The sequence below is a fragment of the Marmota monax genome, unplaced genomic scaffold, assembly GCF_021218885.2.
Source record: "Marmota monax isolate L192 unplaced genomic scaffold, Marmota_monax_Labrador192_F-V1.1 WCK01_AAM20220418_F8-fsc00003, whole genome shotgun sequence".
In the NCBI taxonomy this organism is placed as follows: domain Eukaryota; kingdom Metazoa; phylum Chordata; class Mammalia; order Rodentia; family Sciuridae; genus Marmota; species Marmota monax.
In genome coordinates this window covers 5,692,757-5,711,762 of record NW_026694084.1, presented here as the reverse complement: position 1 = coordinate 5,711,762, position 19,006 = coordinate 5,692,757, and the positions used below count along the sequence as shown (strand labels likewise).

The following is a 19,006-nucleotide window of genomic DNA, read 5'->3' as shown; positions in this document are numbered from 1 at the left end:
GCCTGATCTGCAGGTTGGTCACAGGTCTGCCTACCTTTCGGGCGCGGGCGGCGGCCCCGCTCCTCCCCTCTGGCTGGACGACAAAGCGAGAGAGACTCGGGTATCTGTGACTCACCCTCCCTACCAGGGGACCAACTGTTTCCGTCGCCGCTGGCACCGATGAAGTTCTCTCCTCGGCCGCTCTCAGATGACATCAGATCTCTGCCATGCTGGCATCCCCTGTTCTATGGCTGAATCCCATTTTCTTCTCTTCCAATAGGCGGAGCTGTGCCCTCTGAGCCGAGCTTCTGCCCTCTATGTGCTGACAGAAATCCCTGTACGGTGGCTCCTGGGAGTCTCTCAATCCTGTTAGTCCAGAGCCCTTTCACTTATCCGGCCCCTCCCCCTGTTCCTCCTCCCAGCCAGCCAGCCAGGTCCTGTTCACCAGAGGCGGTTCCCCAAGGATCTGATTACACTTGCAGCCCCACCGCGTGTCCTATATCCCGAACGATGAACACCCTCTCTGTCATTCATCTAAGCCCCAGTGCTGTGGTGGGGTGATCTGGGAACCAACAGTTTAATTTTTCCGGACCCTTTTGGTGGGCACGCCCCCAGAAACTGGCGGCTAAGATCTTGGGTGTCGCCGCTGGTGTTAAGGGGAGGTGGGGATCTGGAATCCCCTCTGCTTCCCTACAGACACGCCCCCGGAGAGATTCCAGAGGTTTCCTGGCTGCTTGTATCTGGAGGGGGTGGGAGTCACACACCTGCTAACGTGGATTCCACTGGGAAGGAATTCTGTTGGCGGAACTCTGGTGATGTCACCTCTCTGCTATGGCGGGCCCCAGGCTCCTTGCCGGAGTGTCCGAAGGGAGGGGTGGGACTGGTCTGTCTCTGGTTGGTTTCAGCTCCCGGTTCGCTATTTCATGAAGGCTTGGCGAGAGACCTCTTCCTAGAGTCCCTGCACCGCTCCTGCTGCGCTGCGCCTCGGAGGCTATCCGCCCTGACGCGGGGGCCGCGTGCAGGCAGCTGACAGTCGCCGAGTCACGCGGGCAGCGGCTGGCGGGTCTGGACCTCTGCGCTGCGTGGCGGAGATTCACTCGTCTAGCGCAAACTGTCACCTCCAAAAATCCTACCGATTCCCGGCCGGTCTCTCTTTAGTGGAATTTTGCTAGGAGTTTCTCAGCAGGTCGAATCTAAGCGTATCCATGCGTCTCTCTGACCCCGTTGTTGAGGAGGTACTGAAAGCACTGCCTCCCCTCTCGCCGCCATGTTGGATCCCCCGCACTATTAATCTTTAATGTAATTATTTATACATTGAAACTCGTCTACCTGTTTATTTTGTTTTCTATTTTTCCTTTCTATTTTTTTTCTCTGGGTTTTTGTCCTTATTTTTTTCTTAGGCTTGAACATTTATAGAATTCCACTTTGTTGTATCTATAGCATTTTTTAATGTAATTCTTTTTTTATTTGTTTTAATTAGTTACACATGACAGTACAATGACCTTGACATATCATACCTTTGAATCAGATGGGATATAATATCTCATTTTTCTGAGTGTACAGATTGCAGAATCACATCCATAGCATTTTTAGTACCTGTTCTGAATACTGATATACATATCATAGTCTGCTTGTGTCATCATTTTACCAGTTTGAGTGGAAACTTACTTGCTATTATATTCCATTACCTTTTCACATTTACAATATAATAATAACTATTTTCTCTAAATAAATTTAGAATTACATTAGACAGTGTTAATAATTTTCACCTCACCTGTCAAACACATTAATAAAGCTCAAGAGGAAAAACCAATTGGATTTGCCAACATATTTGCTTACCCCATTCTTTCCCTCTTAACACTCCAAAGTTCCTTCTTTTATCATTTAATTTCTTTTTAAAGAATTTATCACATTTACTCAGCGATGAAAGTAAATAAAATCATGGCATTTGCAGGTAAATGGATGCAGTTGGAGAAGATAATGCTAAATGAAGTTAGCCAACCCCAAAAAAACAAATGAAGAAAGTTTTCTCTGATATAAGGTGACTGACTCATAGGGGGGTTGGGAGAGGGAGCATGGGAGGACTAGACGAACTCTAGATAGGGCAGAGGGGTGGGAGGGGAAGGGAAGGGGCAGGGGGTTAGCAATGATGGTAATGTGATGGACATCATTATCCAAAGTACATGTACGAAGACATAAATTGGAGTGAACATACTTTATATACAGAGATATGAAAAATTGTGTTCTATATGTGTAATAAGAATTATGATGCACTCCACTGTCATGTATTTAAAAAATAAAAGCAATTTTTAAAAAAGAATTTATCACATGTAGCCATTCATTTCACCATGAAATTTTCTAGTTCTTGTTATAACAAATAAATTTTAATTGAAATCCAGTCACTTTTGTACTATAAGGCTCTGGATCTAATTAAACTGCTTTCCACGATACCACCATTATAGGGCAAGAGGAAGACAATGCCTCAACAGTGCCAGGTATATGTGGAAGTCCAGGTAGCCCACCTGGTTTGACATTCGAGGAGGAGGAGGTCTCCTCATTGTTTCTGGGTGAAGGAATTCCAGATCCCCTGTGTGGTTTCCAGTGACACTATGACAGGATGGCCCCATTGCTTCTGGGCAATAGTTAAAGTCCTGAATCTCCACAAAACCGTATTTGACACCATTCCAGCAGGTAAGGGAAGAGTACATCATTGCTACTTATACCATGACTCCAAGCATCCAACATAGTCCCTACTGACACCACAGATGGGGGTGTGGAGGGAGAAAAATTCCTGGCTCTCTATTTGGTCTTCTCTAACACCATCAAATCAAGAGTCTAGGATATCTCACACAGCCTTGGTTGGGAAGATGTCTAAGGTACCTGCTCCATCTTTGGTGGCATTGCTGAGGGTGGCAGCAGTGTTTATCTGTGATGTTGGGCTGGAGTAGAGTGCTTGCCTTCTAAAAGTTTTCTGTCTTGCTAGACTATCGGGTTTTCCTTTCCCTTTTTTCCTTATCTCTAAATCCATTGCTATTTCCAATTTGCCACTTCTTCGGCTGTAAGTCTGAAACATACAACATAAAAAGAAAACCCAGAAAACACACTAACATGTCATTCTTTAGGTCCCAAGGTCCCTAGATGGTCTGCCTTCTTCTTTTCACTTTTCAGAGACTTTGTATATTTGTTTTGTATACATAATGTCAAGGTTTTTTTGTTTTACTTGTGTGATAAACAGGAAAAACTATATATACTCCTATCTTCCTGGAAATGAAAACATTCTAACATGCTACTTCTCAACAACACCCTGTGGAAAACACAAAATTTTCACAGAGAAAACATGAGTGTCAATGCTTCCTTTCAGCATGCTTCATTTTTTCCTATATATTAACTTTTCTGTAGATCCTTTCCTGAAATATCTGAGTCAGAATGAACTATTCCTTTCTTCAAATGTCCACAAGCATATATTCCGTTTTCTGAAAAGCTTTTTAATTGTGTTAGTCAGCTTTTTGTTACTGGGACCTAAATGCCTGAGATGAATAACTTAAAGGAGGAAAGACTTTTTTCGGCTCATGGTTTCAGAGGTTTCAGTTCTGGTTAGCTGGCTTCATTGCTTGGGCCTGAAGTGAGACAGAAGAACATGGCAGCTGAGAAGGAGAGAGGAGAGGACAAGGGACAAGAAATACACATCCAGGGCACACCCCCAGTGACCTATTTCCTCCAAACATGCTACCTAACACCTACATATTCACCACCCCCCAGTAGTCTATTCAACTATCAATGCAATAATCCACTGATAGGGATACAGACCTCGTGATTCCCCATTACTTCCCCAAAGCCCCTCCTTTGGACACTGCTGCACTGGGGACCAAGCCTTCAACATGAGTCTTTAAGGAACACTTTATATCCAAACCATAATAATAATCATCAGTGATATCACTGTTGGTCATGTAAGTAAAACCAATTGAAGGCAAGGACCCTGACAGATTCATGTTTGGATTTTATTTATTTATTTGTTTGTTTATTACCAAGGTTGAACACAAGGGTGCTTAACCACTAAGCCACATCCCCAGCCCTGTTTTAATTTTTTTTTTATTCTGAGACAGGGTCTCACTAGTTTGCTTACAGTCTCGTTAAATTTCTGAGGCTGGCTTTAAACCTGTGACTCTCCTGCCTCAGCCACCATGCCCACCTATCATGTTTGGAAATTAAATATCTAGATGTCTAACAGTAAACATTTATTACAGTACCTAACAGAGTACAGGACAAATAGTGTATACTCATTAAATATTTGCTGACTGAAAGAATGAACAAATGAATATTTATTCAGCACTTCTCCATATGTTCTAGAACTTAATAAGGATTTGCTTAATTGAACTAAATTGTTTCAGCATCTGTCAGTCCAATCAATTCAAAATTATTTCTTCCCATAGGGAAAAAGGGAAGCTCACAATGTATATTCAAAGTGCAATTACTGCAGATTAGTAGTTTTTCCAATTAATAATTAATCAATTACCACCTCTTTATTTAAAACAATATCTCCTGAACTTTCCATGATACAAAAGAAGTGAAAGCAAAGATCCCTCCCCTCAGAAGCATAAAACATTACAGGCACAATAATTAAAGAGTAAATAAAATTGAAACCAAATAGTAGTAAAATTGAAATGGAAAAGAAAAAAAGAGAATATGGATGGATTTCCCTCTGTTATTGAATCTATAATTTTCCCCATTATTCAGGCTCAAAAGTACAAAATCACTTATTCATTTCCCCGCATATTCCATCAGTCACTAAATCTCATCTTTCTATTCTACTGACATCTTTTTTTTTTTTCAGTCTCTACCAATAAAATTTTACCACTTTTCAATTCAGGTCTTCTTGATTTGCCTTGCTCAGCAGCAGAATCATACAGAACTTACCTCAGGTATCACCTTCTCTGTGAAATTCTTCACCTGCCCTGACCAAGTCAATGCCCTGCCCTCCTTTTGTCTTGGTCTTCTCCCCTGTTTTCTCCTCACCCTTCCTGTCATTCTTCACCTTCATCTTCCTACAATTGCCGCGGCTCAGTTTAGGCAAGATCTTTTCCAGCATGCTTTTCCTGACCTGCCCACTTCTCACAGGTTGTTTGAAGGTTCTCTTCTAGGAATTCCTAACACCCTCTGCTTACCTCTTCCAAAGTACCTCACTGTCTGAATTTGAATTACCTGGTTAAGTCATCAGGCTAAACTTCCCAAGAGACAGATTGCTGTCCTTTGGATCATCTGCCCAGTTTTTGAGTTTTCAGAGTGACCGTGTTCTCCTACGTTTCTGTCACCCTATTATTCGGTACATGAATGGAACAGAGCAGCAGTCAGATCCACATGGGCTCAGTAAAGAGCCCTCTATCACTAGGTCGTCTGAACATTTATCTACCCAAATTACTATTCCAGATTCATCTTAGCTCACAAACTTACTTGGTGGTTAATAAGTTCAACAATGTTCTCACTAGCACCTTAGAATGCCTTTGCATCCCTTCCTCACCTCCTTTTCTATTCCTCCAAATTAATTTTGGATTGTCTCTGTGCATGCTCCGAGGAGCACAATACTACTATTAACATTCACATAACCAAATATCTCCACAAGAAACGGGGGCTGTCTGACCTCAGCTGTATCCTCAGCATTGCTGGGCAACCCTTATATTTATCTTCAGTTGATCCCTATCAAGTTCCCCCACGCAGCTGCTACAAAATTTTTCCACTCTCCTTAAGCCCCAAATTCCACCCCTGTTCCCCCTCATGATCAGTGAAAGCTCTCTTCTTCCACATAATTCAGGGGACAATTTTATGACTGTGAGATGCATTGTATTCCTTCACCCTCCCTCAAAACTTTTCTATCCTTTTATCTATCCTGAGCTTCTCAACTCCTACAAAGATAAAAGAACTGCCGACCATCCTTCCCCAAACTAAATCCCCTCTCCATACTGCATCAACTATCTAATTTCTCTCTCTGTTCTTTTCTCCTTTTCTTCACCATACAGGAATGTTTAAACCTCCTTAGTCCATAAAGCTATTAATATTTCACTACTAGCTAATAATTTGTTGAGTCTTTACAATGGGGTAAGTACTGTTACAAGGGCTTCACATATTTAATACTGACAATAATCTTTGCTGTTCTTGATATTATACTACCTATTTTGTAGATTAGGAAAGTGAGGCCAGTGGGGTGGGAAATTTTCTCAAGGACACAGAGTTTTCTTTTTATACAACTTTTCCAAAAAATAATTGAAACTTCTTGTTCTCGCCGTTTCTATAACATATATCCAAATCTTTCATTGCTATTTCATACAGAGAAATATATTTGAATACTTTGGTCAACAAGGATGAGGACATATGAAGACATACACAACAGCACTATTAATTCCTATTCTAGAAAGCTTGTTGAAAAAATGAATCTAGTCCTTAGAAAAAGTATATTTTTTAAAAAAAAAGTAACAGCACTACCCTTTTTTTCCTCAACTGTAATCACTTGCTAAAAATTTTCAAGAACAACCAGTTTAGAACTGTGCAAAATAAATTGAAACACGATATTTTGTTGGGTTTGAAAAGTGCTCACAGCCTGGATATTTCTTTAGTTACCTAGTCAGATCCCATGGCCCACAGCTTGACACTGTCCACAGCTTTCAAGAGGAATTTCATCAGAACAAGAAGGAGAGGAGCAAGCCCAGAAAGGAAGAGCTCACAACAGTATCAGCTGAAGCTGCTTCCCCAGCAGAAAGACCAAGGCTGACACCCAGTCCCGGAGGAAGCAAACATTTCTTCCATTGACAAGTGTTTAATTGGACATTTTGTGAATCTAATGTCATGTATGCAGATGCAAATGTTTGAAGAGTTGTTTACAGTGTAGTTTGTGCCAGACAGTCTTCAATGCCAAGCCAGCACACAGCCTCCCATTATTCTGCTGGACTCAGCTTCTAAAGATGTTTCAGGGCTCTTTGAGCCTTGTAAATTTCCACATCTAAAGGCTCATCTGTGTTTTCAAAGCCCAGTCCTTCTTCCCTCATGAGTAGACATCCTCCTTCCCCTGCCAATCTTTGCAAATGCCTGTCCCCATTCAGAAAAGGCTTTGGAGAAATGACTAGAGAGGTGATTGCTCCATCTCTAGAAAGTTTAGTGTTAAAGTTTTAGTAGTTTTCAGAAAACCAACAAAAAGAAAATATCAAGTCCTAATTCCTTGCCCAGAAACTGGGTCTTAGCGGATTTAATTATTCTGAGAATTGTTTCTGTTATTCACTGACCCAGGAAAATTCAGCTTAGTGGCTCAGTTAAGAGACAAGTCCAACTTAACATACAAGCTATAAAGAAGCAGTTCTTTGGGAAGAATAAATAAGGATATACTACAAATACACATTAAAGAACACATTCATCTTTAAGAACTTAACCACTAATAATACTCTGGCTTTAACAACGCAATGAAGAAAAAGATTCAATTATCTCAAATTGTTATAATACCTTCACTCTGTCCTATTATCACAAATATTTTAAGAGAAAAATTTAAGTGTTAAAAGCCCCAAATTAGACATATACATTAAGAACACTGATCGTGTAACATGTTAATATTTAGTTCAAGAAAAGAATCATGAAGAAAATTCTGCCACTCTTACAGATTAATAAGGTGAAGACCAGGAATAAAAATCAGAAAGAAGTCTAGACATGAAAGATCTCCTAAGGACAAATGAGATCCCTAAAGCCCTGGGGTAAAGACAACATGGCCAGAACTTCCCAAGTTTAGCTCCAACATGGAAGGACCTTCCCAGTCATCATTTCTGTCCTTACAACAACAGATAAAGCTGAACAAACTGAAAACCAGTAACTTTCCTTGGAGCCATCAGAGAACTGAGATGGCAAACCACCATCCTACAATCAGAGAGGCAGGCAAAGCCAGAGAGTCACAGCCAACAGCTGCTTACCTGAACCATATGCTGCCAGAGCCATGATGGACGGGAACGCTGAAATGGTAATTCAGGCAAACTGCTGGAGACGGAGTTTAGCCCGGCAGGAAAGTGAGAGACTCCTGGATCCACAGTCTTGGTAGGGGAGGTACCACAAACTGGGATAATCACAAGACAACTATGACAAACAGACAAGGACAAAAGAGAGACTACAGTACCAATAAATACTAATTGTGGCTAATATTGATTCAGCACTGATCCTTGCATGGAACCACCATAGGACTGTGGATTTGCTACAACTTTACTTTGTTGTCACAGCAGTATAACAAATCACTACCAAATAGGTATCTCACACAATATAAATTCATACTCTTCAGTTCTGAAGGCCAGGTAACCAACCCTGGATGCACTAGGTAAAAGCAAAGAGTTGGCAGAGCTGCACCCCTTCCTGGAGGCTCTAGGAGGGAACTCAACAGTTGCTTGCCTTTTGCAGTTTTTAGAGGTCACTCCCATCCCTAACTCATAGCCCACTTCCTCTGTCTTCAAAGCCAGCAATATCACTTCTCTCTGATCATTCTTTCAGAGTCACATCTCTTCCTCTGCTTCCACTGTTAGTGATATTTGTGATGACATGAGGGCCACCTAGATAATCCAGGATAATCTCCCTATTTTAAGGTCAGATGATTAGCAATGTTAATTCCATTTGCAACTTGTATAGGGGAGGCATTGGGGTTGAATGCAGGGGTGCTGTACTACTGAGCTACATCCTTAGCCCTTTTTTATTTTTTCATTTTTTTATTTTGAGACAGTCTTGCTCAATTACTGAAACTGGGCATGAACTTGCAATCCTCCTGCCTCAGCCTCCTGAGTTGCTGGAATTATAGGCATGTGACACTGTGCCCAGCCCCATCTGTAACTTTCATTCCCCTTTGCCACGTAGTTTAACATAGTCTCAGGTTTCAGGAATTAGAACATCGACACGGTTGAAGGTGGAAACGAGATATTAATCTGTCTACCACAGACAGCTATACTTATTTTCCCAATTTTACACATAAAGAAACTGAAGTATAGAGAAGATATATAACTGGCCCAAGGTCACATGGATGATAGTGGCAGAGCTCACATTTGAACCCAAACTGGCTAAAAAGCCCATGTGTTTTGTTTGTTTGGTTTTGTACCAGGGATTAAATCGAGGGACACTTAACCACTGAGCCACATTCCCAGCCCTTTTTTTATTTTTTTATTTTGAGATAGTTGCTTAAGACCTTGCTAAACTTGGGATCCTCCTGCCCAAGCCTCTGGGATTACAAGTATGCACCACCACACCAGGCCAAAGTCCAAGTTCTTCACCAGTAAACTACTAGGGATACAGGATACTAGTGAGTGATTAGCTTAAGGGCAAACCTAAAATCTAGACTGAATAGGCAGAGAAATAAAGACAGAATAGGGCTGATTTCCACTATTTACCATCTGCTTCTCAAAGAAGTTAATTGGTATTTTTGATTCCTCCATTTGTGTTTTTTAACCTTCTTATTGTCCCCTGTTTATTTTTTTAAAAGCATTAGCTCAGAAAAGAGAAACCCTAGGAAAAAACATCCAGATATTGTAAAAAGTAAATTGTAGGATATAATAGATTGCATTAGTGATCCAAGATAGATCTATAGTAATCAATGAAATATAATAAGTACAGATATAAATTAGTTATGTAACATAGATCTAATGTAGTTTTATAATGAAAAAGGCCCCTCAAAATGATCGCCTGGGCAGGCATGATGGCACATGCCTGTAGTCCCAGCAGCTCAGGAGGCTGAGGCAGGAGGGTTGTGAGTTCAAAGCCAGCCTCAGCAACAGCAAGGTGCTAAGCAACTCAGTAGACCCTGTCTCTAAATAAAATATAAAATAGGGCTAGGGATGTGGCTCAGTGGTTGAGTGCCCCTGAGTTCAATCTCTGGTACCAAAAAAAAAAAAAGATTATCTGGATGCAAAAAGGGCATATGTATATGAAAGTGGAAAATAGATTATATGAGCAGCTTGACATTATCATGAAACAAGAGAGATGTTACCTTTTTTATTTTACTATTTCAATCTATTACAAAGTTGGCTAAAACCATGCAGTAAACAAGAGGACTAAGTAACAAGACCAGTAAGAATAAGAAAGACACTTTTCACTGAAGTCTTCGTTTAGTTTTTTTTAATAACAATTTCTCATAAGTGTTCCAAGAAGGAAGTAAATTTTCTGCAAATATATAAAAATGATATCAGCAAAATGGCAGACTAAGAGGTTGCAGAAAGTTCTCTTCCCTCCATCGAAACTTTTACTAACAAATATCCACAGACAAGAACACCTTTGTGAAAACCTCAAAACTTGGGAATAAGACAAGACACCACATGACTTACAGAACCAAATAAAACCATATTAGAGAGCAAGAAGAACAGTCTCATTTTGACTATGTCAACCCTCCCCCTTCTTCCTAGTTGCCACAGCAGCACAAACACAGGATCTCCCTGGGCTCACAGTTTCTACAGCGAGAAAAGAGAACTGGAAGTAAACATCCAGCTTTTCTAGCATTCTGATCATCTGGACACAGAAGAGACACAGTATATAAAGGTGAAAAATGGATTCTGAGACACTTCCCAGGAAGCCCACTTCTGTCTCACCTCATAGGAAACACTGAGGGTAAGGGCAGGGATAGACCTATTGGGGTCAGATAGAAATAAAAAAAGGAGGCAGAGCTCACAGTAACCAAAATAGGGATCTTGGTGGTAGCTTCATGCTCCTGCCAGTGTAGGCATCCAATCAGTTACCAGTCAACTGCAAAGCTCACCAGCAAAGCCAAGCTGGTCACTCCCAGAAGCACAGTGGGGAAGTTCTACCTAGTTTGAGTCCCTAGATAGGTAGCCTCCACACCTTGTCTCAGTGCCTACCTCAGGAGCCTGCACAGGCAAGGAGACACTGCCTCTGTGCATATCAGGAGTTACACCTGCCCAACCTAGGAGTCCAAATAGTGGTTGGGCTCTGCCTTTGAACCTACTCCAGGATCCCAGCTCAGAAGGGAGATTCTTGCCACAGAACATTTCTCTGGAGTGTGGGGGTTGAAACTGTTCAACTTGGGAGCAAACAACAGCTCAGCCCAAACTCAGAGCCCACTCCTGGACACCTCAAGGAAAAGAGGCCATTCTCAATTTTACATTTCTATGGAGCACAACCTCTGGGCCCATTTATTCTGAGCAGCATTTCTACCTAACTTCAAAGTACATTCTGCAGCCCTGCTTAACTACAGAAACACACAAACAACTCTGCACAACCAGAGAGGATTACAGCACATAACTGGAAGTTCCACCTGATTGCTGAGAGCCTAAAAAGCAGCCCCACTTAACCTCAGAAAACTGAAAGCAGCTCAGACAACTAGAGAACCAACAACAAGTTTTGCCTGCCTTTGGTCATTACGAGAATCACAGGCTAAACTAAGTACTGAAGATCTATCGCTTTCAAAGAATATCTGCAAAGGCCAGAACTGGTGTCTTTCTCTTCAAATGTGTAGACACCAAGTCCAAGAACACAAGAATTACGAAGAATTATGGAATTATATCACCAAAACATACTAATCAAGCTCCAGTAACAGGCCTAAAAAAAGAAATGGAACACTGTGAAATAACAGACAACAATTTCAGAATTATCCTTGTTAAGAAATATACACTGAACTCCAAGAATATGTGGATATAATATTAAATAAAATTTGGAAAACAATATAAAAACAAAATAAGAAGGTAGAAAAAAGATAAAGACAGAAATCATAGATATGAAGAACACAATGACTAAAATAAAAAATCCAACAGAAATCTTCAATAGCAGACTCAGTCAAGCAGGAAAAAAAAAAAGAGAGTAAGTGCAAAGAAAGAACATTTGAGGGGCTGGGGGTGTGGCTCAGAGGTAGAGTGCTTGCCTAGCATGTGTGAGGCCTAGCATGCATGAGGCACTGGGTTCAATCCTTGGCACCACATAAAAATAAAATAAAGGTATTATTTCTACCTACAACTAAAAAATGAATGTTTAAAAAAATTTTTAAAAAGAACGTTTGAAATCCTCTGGTCACAGGAGGAAAAAGAAGAAGAATGAAAAAATGAAGAAAAATAAATTGTGAAACTCCATCAAGAAAAATGACCTTCACATAATAGAAATTTCAAATGGAAAATATAGAGGGAAAAAAAATGGCCAGAAAGCATATTTAAAGAAATAATGGCTGAAAACTTCCAAGATCTGGTACAAGATGCCAATATTGCCAATATCTATATACAAGAAGTATGGAAGTCTCCAATTTAAGAGCAGTTCACTAATATACATAACAGTCAAACTATTAAGAATCAAAGACAAAAAAGAAAGTTTAAAAGGAACCAAGACATAAACGTATTACAAAAAGTGAGTCTCAATACAGCTATCTGTGGCAGAAACCTTGCAGATCAAAAGAGAATGGAATAATATATTCAAAACACTGAAAGAAAAACACTGCCAACAAAAATTCTTTACCTGGCAAAGCTATCTTTCAGAAATGTGGAATAAATAAAAATTTTCCAGAAAAACAAAAACTAACAGAGTTCATGACCACTAGTCATGTCTGCCCTACACAAATTACCACAACTGAAATTTCATATTATTGAAACATTTCTTATCCCTATTCACTCATGAATTATAGTCTTCAATCTCCTTAGTTATATTATTCAAATCTTCCATTTAGCTTTGTCTAATTTATTTATCATGTAAAACAAAAAACCTAAGGTCTCCTACAAATTGCTTTCTAGTATTTCATACTTTCATTTGTTTTGTTTATTTTGAAGATATACATTTTAAACATTTGACTCATAAAAAGTCACAACTACCTCTTCCTTCTAGCTTTTATATCTTATCAATAGAAAATAACTCTGGGTTTAATGTAATGCCCTTTATTTTGAAGGACACTTGGTTTCATTTTAGTACTAATATAGAATTCAAGGGCCATAAGAGTTTCTGGTTTCCCTGCCCTAACCCACTATATGGATGGATACATTATAACTGACTTGCAGGTTCCACAGTTAAACTGAGGGCAGCGCGAGGGCTGGATTTGTCTTTCATTCCATCCAGTGCCCTCCATGTAGGTGCATGGTAAGCAGTAAAAGTAGCTAGATGAAGTTAACTGAAAATCATTATGTTCAATGTGTAGTCTCTAATAATTTGGGGATCCAGCTTCCCATCTTCATATTTGATATCCAAGTCAGGAAAGTCTTCACATGTAATAAAGTTAGATGTTAGAGATGTATATTGCTTTAAGCAAACTTTAAAAAAAATGGATTTATTCAGATAATATATCATAGAAGATTGATTTGTAAGATTACATATTGTACTTGCCTGTTGCATTGAAAGTGTCATTTTATTTCCACAGATGTTCTCTAAATACAACCCTTCATTTATTCATCAGAACTTGTACTAAGCATCCTTTCCATCAATGCCTCTCCCCCTGAAGATCTTTACTCTGTTGGCCTTCAAAGACCATCTGCTTTACTTTTATTTGATGTGACATGGTAGAGGTTGAGGGGATACACTGCAAGAAACCAAGGCTCCAAGGCAAAGCGAGACTTTGATACAACAGTCAGAGCAGTGGACTGAAAGTCAGAAGGCTGAGAGTTATTGCCAGTGATACAACCTTAATACCAGATTGTGAGTTTGTAAGAGAAAGATAATAGTCCCTGGCTACATCTACATCTGAGCATGTTTGTAATCAAATGTAAAGTTGCTTTTTAAATACAAGGTACTACACTAATCTTTTTTCCAAGAAAATCTAATATTGCTACACCAACATACAATGCACCAGGCAACCTTTTCCTTATTAACAACCATTTCTTGAAATTTGATAAATGTTCTGAAAACTTCTTCCTAATCATTACCCTTTTTCTTTCCATCTTATTCTTCCTCTGCTATTCTTCAGTTAGTTCAAAGTCTCCCAACACGTTCTCTGCAAAATAAGATCAACTCTCTAGACAACTTGCACACCTCTGAACAATCTCCTGTTTGTCTTCCTGACAAACTGAGTAAGATGAGAAATCAAAGCTTGCAACAGTGTTATCTTTAGAGAAGTACAGTTATTTGGAAAAGTCAGCTCGATTTTCTTCTGTTTTCCAAATCTGTCCATACTTGTATCTTTAGCAATCACCATTCTCTGTTACAGTCCTGCAGTTTCCTTATCTTTGTTTCTTTGAACAAAGAAAGAAACTGTCTGTTTCCCTATAACAGTCTCTCTTGATGGCTTGCAGTATTCCTTGTTGTTCAAGTCTCCAACCTTTCTTCACTGAAATTTACATAAGGATCTGATGTCTAAGAACTCTCCTGAAATACAATGTAATGGTCACTAGTCAAGTCAAATGTGCTTCTTCCTTCTTCTGTTTAAGTGAGATATCGAACTGATGTGCCTTTTTAGTCCGAGGACCTGTTATAATGTTTGACAGAAGTCTCCACCATGTGACAGCTCTGCTAGGGTCAAGGCTCTCTGGGCATCCATACCTGGATGTTTCACAGCTGCCTCTCCCCTCAAAACACACTTCAAAGCTCCAACCACACCACTTTCCTCTTCTACATATGGGGTGCAAATATTTGTAATGGGTCACTCTTCTCCTGAAACTCTGTATCCCATTCTTTATGTGGCACATAGTACACATTTGGTAAATGGTTATGAAAATTAATATTTGCTGAATAAAATAAGAACTGAAGAAAAATTCCAGAGACCTAGAAGCACACCAGTCCTATTATTTTGTTGCATTAAAGAAAGGAGCCCAGGAATAAAGAGAAAGGACCAATATTCTGACTGCAGCTAACACATGAATTGGGTTGTTTGTTTTTAAAAACCAAGTAGTTTAAGAAGGGTAGGGGGAGAAGATACATTTTAAAGCTCCAGCTCCAGGGCAAGTAATAAAAATTGTTTCTTTAATGTTTGTTTGTTTGGCTTTTTTTTTTCCCATAATATTGCAAGCAATGGGAAGGTCTATTCCATCACACCAGCCTTCAGGGCAGAAAGTTTCAGCTTCTTGAGCTAAATCAAATTGGCATCAGCTCTCAGATTTTCAGGCATTCACAATTTGTCTCTGCTTTCCATGAGGATAAACCTGGTTGACAAAATAATAATAATAATAATAATTATTATTATTATTATTTTCACTTATTTTATGGACTTTTTTTTTTTTTTGGTCCTTTGCTCTTGTAAATTTTTAAGGATCCTGGAAACCCATCTTACTGTCTTGTCCCTGGATTACAGAAATGGAGGCATTGGGCTTTGTCTGCACCAAGAACTGTCCTCCTTATGAAGGGGTTGGCAGGCAGCACCTTCCCAAGTACACAAAGCTAGCCCAAGAAACAACAGTGCTTGGCACTCATGCCTCAAAGCTCTCAAGTGCCACTCACTGAAGACAACTCTCAATGTCATGCACTTTATACTCTCCAAATTGTTAAGACTGAACACATGTAAAATTACAATACATGAGCACCTAGGTCAAAGTATCACAGTCTGCTAGAATCTCAATAGAAGTCAATACTTTTCAATATAATGAAACAAAACCAACTCCTTTATAATTCAGTCTTTATCATTCCGCTCCTGGGTTTCCATTCTAAATTCACTTATCCTCAAGGCCCCAGAATGTGCATTCATTCTGGACCATACTCTTCAACAAGACACAGGCTTTCCTAGCAGGAACTGTCTGTGTTTCTGGGAGGAATCCTGCCTCTATCTGCTTGTATTTTGAGTCCTGATTTTTCCATTTTGCAAGTACTGTTCCTATTTAGGAAGGTCAAACACGGATTACAATTGTACCCAGATCTTAAATTTACAGTAAGGATTAAATGAGCCAACATAAGTAAAAAAAGTTAAATATACCAGTGCCTCGAACATGGTCAGTGCTCCATAAATATCATCTTTGTGACATTCCATGCCTAAATGACACATGACCCCATAACTGGCTCTTTGGGAAAAGAGCCTGAGAAAATCAGTCTTTTTCACAAAGCAAAACATTTGCTCCACTTCTTCCTGCAGACTTGAAATAACTGAAGTAGGTAACATTAATTTTATTTTTGGACTTTGTGTTTGTTAAATGTAGCGTGCAAAAATATTTTAATATGTATGTAAAATGACTTTTTAAGTGCCTTTTAAAAATCTCCAAGGTCCTTTCAGCTCCAAAATGTGATCTGTGATAACTAATCTCAAATGCATGCAAATTAACAGTGACACAACTCCCTAGATAAGTGGAAATATATGGCATCTTCTGTCTGGTTTGCATTGGAAACAAGTTAGACCCAGGGTGGGAAGCCTGTGACAATGTAGAACAAAGTCTTTCCCTCATTTCTTCCTACCAGCCAGGGTCTCAGTTCCTCTTTCTGCAAATGTTGAGAGGAAAGCAAATGAGCTGTAATTTGCAGAGAAGAAAATAACAAGATTCTGCAGAATGCCAAGCAGACCAGTGAAATTAGCAGAACTCCAAGAAATGATCTGCACTCTCTAACCAGGATAAAATAGAATCCCCCAAATTTAACTCACAAAGGAGACCCAGCTAAGTTCCCTCCTCTTGGAAATTAAGAAACTAAAACCTAAAAAGATTAAGTGAGATCCAAGGTCATCCAGCTTTTCTGGAACTCTGACATAGAACAGAACTGCTTCATTGACCAATTGTTAAAGCAGTCTTTCATGTACTATGTGTTCCCACATGGATAAATGTCCCTCTTTTCCTCTCTGGGCCATATTTAGCCTTCTTCAGTCACCTGCAGATGAACCAGCACCTGTCTCAGGAAAACAGAGAAGATTCTTCACAATCCTGAATTCAAAAGAAACTCTTGGTTCTTGAAACAAATCTGAGTCATGTGGTTCTACCTTTAAATCTAAACTTATCTTTTAGAAATATATTAAATAACACCATGTTGACAAAGATCTTTCAAAAGTCTCAATGTAGAAGAAAACTAAGGACTAGGTATATTTTGTTTTAAGCAAAATATCAGGGGGATGTCTGGTGATTATTTCTTTAACAATAGCATAGAATTCCTTTTAAGTAATGACAATCAGAACGACTCCATTTGTAAAAGTGCAACACTTACACAACTCTTTGGAAAAACTATCAGAAAATGCAAATTATAAGCCTGCATATCCAGGATTGTTCGGGAGCCAGTGATGATGGAGAGGAGAGGAGATGACCCAAACTAGGTATTCATAGGTATTTGTATCCATTCCTATATTCCTTCATTCTGCTCTACTCGTACATAAGTCAATCACTTAACTTGTTCATTCATTCAGGTCTACGCCTGAATATTGATATTCATGTCATTACAGAGCAGTGATGACAAGCCAGGCGTGGGCCTGACCCTCATGCAACATAGAGTCTAGGAGTGGAAACTGGACACTCACACCAAAAGCACAAGTACTAGGTACAAAGTGAAAGGAACCTCAAAAGTGCCCCGATCGAGCCCCTTGGCTGTTCGAAGGAACTAAGAATGTTGCAGCTGGGGCCTGAGGGAAGCTCCGCGGGTGGCTCGGGGCTGGGGCCCGGGGCCCAGGCGGAGTGAGGCCGCGGTGGGAAAGGGCTGCTAAGGAAGGCAGAGCTCGCTGCTGTCGCGCGGATTCCCCCTCCACCCCCACGTCCTGGGGCTTCCAGGTTTCCAGCGCCCGGGCCTCCAGTGTCACGAAAGGGGCAGGCCCGGGCCGACTCCCAGTGGCTCCCTAGTCCCGTCCTTCAGTCGCTCCTGCGAATGAGAGGTGCTGAAAACCTGTCCCCTTCTCCGGGCCCGCCCGCCAGGAGGAGCCTGGGCCTGGCGCAGCCGCCCGCGGGCACGGCCGGGCCGTGGCGCACGCACCTGGTCGGGCAGCTCCTGGGCGAAGGCGGCCGAGGCAGCGGAGGCAGCGCCCAGGGGAGGCAGCGCCCAGAGGAGGCAGCGCCCAGAGGAGGCTTGCTGCGGGATTTGACGTAGCGACGGCCACACCCTCAAACCGGACTTTGACCGTCGCCCTCCCCCCCGCCCCTCCCCCGCGTCCTGGGCCGGGAGGCGGGACCGGGAAGCCTGACTCCGGGTGCCTGGTCCAGAACGCCTGGGGGTCTCCCCCCTGAGTCCGGCGACCTCGGGGCCACCAGTCCGCCGGATGGTTCCCCACCTTCTAGGTTCTGGTTCCTGTTGGAAAATCGGTGTCACCCGGAGTTCCCGGACCCTTGGCCTAGCTGCTGCTTATAGGGGCGACCGAGACGCGGGCGTCGCCTTCAAACCTGGGTCTGCAGGGCCTGGGCTCTGGGCTTGGTGCTTTTCTGAAGCTGTGGCCTCTGGTCAGGCCTGCGTCAGGGCCACCAGAAGGCACAGGGCTGAGGCACGACGGTAGTGGAGGTGCTTTAAGAAATCTCTGCAGGTGGGAAAGGATGGGCCTCCGCAGCTGAAAGGAAAAGTGGACCCGTGTTTTTCTTTCTCTGAGTGTGGCTAAGGGCAAGCCGTCCACGAAGCCCCAAGACCGGCGTCTGGAAACTGCTTTATGAGCTGTCAAACACCTCCCACGGGAAGCGATTATTAAACCGTTATTTCCCCATCCTGCTAGCTCCAGGATTGTTTGAGAGCCAGTGATGATGGAGGGGAAAGGAGATGACCCAAACTAGGAGATGAGAAAGTCTCTCTCTCTCTCTCTCTCTCTCTCTCTCTCTCTCTCTCTCTCTCTCTCTCTCTCTCTCCATTAATTATATAAGGGTGCCCAAGAAGAGAGTTGACTCATCCAATTACCCGGTGTACCTTATCTCAACAGTCACATGCATTTCTGGTCACAAAAGTATGTGCTCACGTATTGTCAACGTTTTATGTTTTGATTATCTAGATTCTTTTGTTTAATCAAACTCTTATCAAATACAAACAGTTATCTTTGTGAAACACTGAGCAGTTCCAGTCTCTCCTCTAAACCAAACACACACACACACACACACACTTAAAAAAAATAAAAAGAAAAATCACATGCTCACTAAACACACACAAAAAAGGTACAAAGCCCATTCACCTACATACACATAAACCTTGGTTTAAAATGCTTCTAAATTTTAATGACTCCAGTGGCCCACTGCACAAAGTATCAACTCTA

The 19,006-nt window shown here is 41.1% G+C and overlaps 1 protein-coding gene across 4 annotated transcripts in view; it reads right to left on the bottom strand.

Annotated features, from left to right (window-relative positions):
- The window catches only part of Cpq (carboxypeptidase Q), a 463,439-nt gene extending 445,040 nt beyond the window's left edge, over positions 1–18,399 (bottom strand). Inside the window, exon 1 of one of the 4 annotated variants that reach the window (XM_046464739.2) lies at positions 18,050–18,399. The gene's annotated coding sequence lies outside the window, so the exon portion shown is untranslated. Of the gene's footprint in view, positions 1–17,754; positions 17,895–18,049 lie in introns of those variants that run through there. The other 3 variants (XM_046464741.2, XM_046464738.2, XM_046464740.2) reach the window with 3 other exon arrangements.
- Positions 18,400–19,006: the final 607 nt, after the last annotated feature.